At 33.6% G+C, this 3696-nt stretch overlaps 1 non-coding gene across 1 annotated transcript; it reads left to right on the forward strand.

Moving 5' to 3' along the window:
* The first annotated feature begins 1544 nt into the window (after positions 1 to 1544).
* Positions 1545 to 1631, forward strand: TRNAM-CAU (transfer RNA methionine (anticodon CAU)). The gene is given in 2 exon segments: positions 1545 to 1582; positions 1596 to 1631. It is a non-coding gene; the product is annotated as a tRNA-Met (tRNA).
* The last annotated feature ends 2065 nt before the right edge of the window (positions 1632 to 3696 follow it).

Raw genomic sequence — 3696 nt, forward strand, 5'->3', positions numbered from 1 at the left:
TGCCTAAGCAACATTCTTAGATAATGGATTTAGAATACCAGTACGTACTTAAGTTTGATTAAATTAATATTTGTGGTACAGAAAAGAACCTTGGAATTTCAGTTCTACCTCCAATGGCTATTTAATTTGGATGATTATTTTCATATAAATGCATGGATTATTGCAGCATAGACAGGCTATGTGGCCATTGCGAGCTGAGAATGGCTTCAAATCAAAATTAATTAAAACAAAAGGATGAGTAATCTTTTGCTTCATTTTCTTGTTTATTTTTGTAGCAATATGTTCGTGCTTTTCTAAACCTGTGAGAAAAGAAACAAAAAAGAAAGGACATAATCAAAGAGTACTACTGGTTCACATTAATGCTTGAGTTTGTGTAGGATAGGGATCAGTAGGGTTCATATGGACATGGAGTTGATTCTGATCTGATACTTAAGCAAATAATCAAGCTAATTTGTTCCTTACAGTGTTTGGGTGTCCCATCCATATATGAAAAACAATTACCGGAGAGAAGATCGAAAGGCCAGCTGGTTTCAGTCCTGCTAGAGAAGAATTTGGTTTAAAACTTCCTTAATTAGGATTAATGGAAGAATTAATATCGGTTAAAGAATTAGGGAAATAGAAAGGATCGAAGACATGTTAGTTTTGTTGTTAGTCTCAAACCAAGAAGAGACCTGCAACTGCTGGAATGGCTGAGCCATTAATTTGCACCCAATTCAGCAACATCGATCGTATTATTACTGATATTTGAATTTGAAATTCTAAATATGAATATTGTTTGTTTGTTCACTTATATGAATTTCCCTTCATGATTTATTATATAAGGCAATGGTTCTGACAATTAGGAGATAGATACATTGATTTATCTCCTAAATCATGTAAAATATGAACCTTGCTATTCATTGATAAAATTCTTGCCATCTTCTTTCATTGATTTATTATATGTTGTCACAGCCATTAGATGCAACACAATTTCATATTCTTCAAGTCTTTATTTTATTTTATTTATTTGCTTGATATTCTTCAAATCTTTTTACATCTGACTAAATGTATAATGGAGTAAATTAATAGCATAACCCTTGTTTCTTGATGCACCATCCCAAAGAAAATCCATTTACTGTAGCATTGTTGAACCAGTATGCTACACTATATTCTACCTAGTGACAATAATAACAATTTCAGGTCTCAATTTCATTAAATATAGCTACTCATAAACATTATTCTGAATATGAATCCACATTATAAAAAGTAGTCAACTTTATTTACTGTTTTGCCTCATGGTAGTATAAAACTTGAAAACGAAAACTGTTAAAACTGTAGGCAAGTTTATTCCATGGAATGGTAATTAGACCCCTGAGTGGGTTACGCCACGCATCAACCACTTCTGAACATTAGCGTAAGTTTGGGTAATTCCATTTTTCTTTCTGTTGAGAGAGAGGGAGGAGAGAAAGAGAAGAAAGAAGAAGAGGGGGGTGGCTTCAAAATGCAAAACCCAAATTACAGTTCAAGTTAATTTATTATATTTGTATTGAGATGAGAGAGCGCAAGGGGTGGTGGCGCAGTTGGCTAGCGCGTAGGTCTCATAGCTTTGTTGAGTTATCCTGAGGTCGAGAGTTCGAGCCTCTCTCACCCCATTCTTTTTGCATTTTTTTTAAGGTCTAATTGTTTGAAGTTTTTCATCCTTTCTTTTTTGAGTATTGGTACCACAATATTGATTGAATTAAACAAAAATGTTAATTGCAGGATCCAGGAAAAAATCGAATCTTCCTTCCAACAAAAAATTGAATCTTTGCTATAGTTTCAAATAAAAAAATTAATTATTAAAAGTTAAATCATTATTTTGGGTGCATTGTGTAAGAAGTAATTGGTTTTGGATTCAAATTCATAATTTGATTAGACCCCAAATATTTCAAATTACAAATTTGTAATGATATCGTTTGGAATCTCTATCAAATGAAACTTACAAAAAAGAACTTGGGGTCTAATATTAAAACCATCTCGCCTCCACCGCCACGTCTTTAGAAACCACCAGATCTGTCTCACCTCTATCGTTGCATCTCCAATAATTATCGGATTTGTCTCGCCTTCTCCAGCAACCATCGGCTTCGTCTAGCCATCGTCACCACGTTGTCTTCTCTAACAACCGTCAATGATGACCACAATCTCTGATGTTCCCAACATTGCTGGCCTCTTATTCGCTTGATCTGGATTTGACATTCATATTCCCCTCTCTCTCTATCTCTTCGTCTTCGACGTGACGTCGTGGTGCTGCCGCCGTCAGTCCTCACTAACGACCTCCATCTCTAGCGTCCCCAACACTGCCAACTTCTCATGCTCTTGGTCTAGATCTGACATCTTCAACTATCATAAGTGGTGTTCATTGTGCATGCCAAGTATGAGTATTTAGATGAATATGGTTGAAATTGAATTTAATATAAAATTTGGTTAGGGCAAGGGTGCGTCCAAAGACAACATTCCCCTAATCCTCATAAATTAGGGAGCCTCGTGCATTGGATGCACCCTTATGGACGCATTGTGCAAGCATTGGAGGTGGGAGTGGGCAGGGATTTTGGCTGGAGAGAGAGATTTTGGCTGGAGAGAGAGTTGATTAGACATTCATTGCTCTCAAGTGATTATAAGTGGGCACCATTAGATGATTGGTGTTTCTATGTTTCTGCTTGGGATGGGGGGTGTAACATGTTGACTAGTTAATCTCATTTGGATCAATTATGCTAGTCTTATATGTAGGTTAAATGGAATATCAAATTTTAGATTTGGCTTTATTTGGATTTGTCCATGCCTTATTTTCTCATCGAACCTTTTGAATTTTATGATTTCTTTGTCCAATTTACTTCTCATTGCTCAATTCTTTTAAATTTTTTGACTAAATGTTAAAAAGCCTTGATCCCATATTTGTGCTGCATTGGAAATTTGGAACTACATAAAAGTTAGCTTAATTCATGCCGATATCCTCCATCAAGTATGAGTCATCAATAGTTGTATCTTTTCTTTCATTTTTTGAGATACTTAATGAAAAGATAAAGTGATAAATAAAAGGATTTACATTTGGTGTATATAGATTTAGAAAAAACTTATAGCAATTAAAGATATGTATCACGGAGCAAAAACATGTGTCAGAACATGTAAGAGAGAGACTTTTCATATTAAAATAGGATTATGTTAGGAATTACTTTATGCTCTTATCTTTTTGTCCTAATACTAGATGAACTCACTAATAATGGTTTTGTGAAGAGAATGATGATTGTAAATGATTTCAATAGATCGATGATAAATGCACAAGTCGTGAGAAAGTATTATGTAGAGCTTTGTTAGATAAGTTGAAAAGTAACATGATAGAAACCATTTAAAAAGAGAGAATACTATAAGAACATGCGAGAATTTTTGAACAAAAAATTTTAAGGAAAAAAAATACTAAAACTTGAGAAAGACCACATGTCTATAATTGAAGAAAATTTTCAATTGAAAATTAAGCTCCAAGAGTATAGGACCAAAGAAAATAAGTTTGTTAGGGGTTTAAAAGTGTTAGGATTGAGTTATTTTTTGTTAATTTTATGGTTGATGAAAAAAAGAAGATAATAGATTTAGGTATTTGATTTTAGTGTAATCAATGTATAAACAGTTGTCAGATATAAAAATACATTTGTTGTTTGTTAACTATGTATTTGTAACTTACTATTA

This window comes from Diospyros lotus, chromosome 12, assembly GCF_014633365.1.
Source record: "Diospyros lotus cultivar Yz01 chromosome 12, ASM1463336v1, whole genome shotgun sequence".
Classification (NCBI taxonomy): domain Eukaryota; kingdom Viridiplantae; phylum Streptophyta; class Magnoliopsida; order Ericales; family Ebenaceae; genus Diospyros; species Diospyros lotus.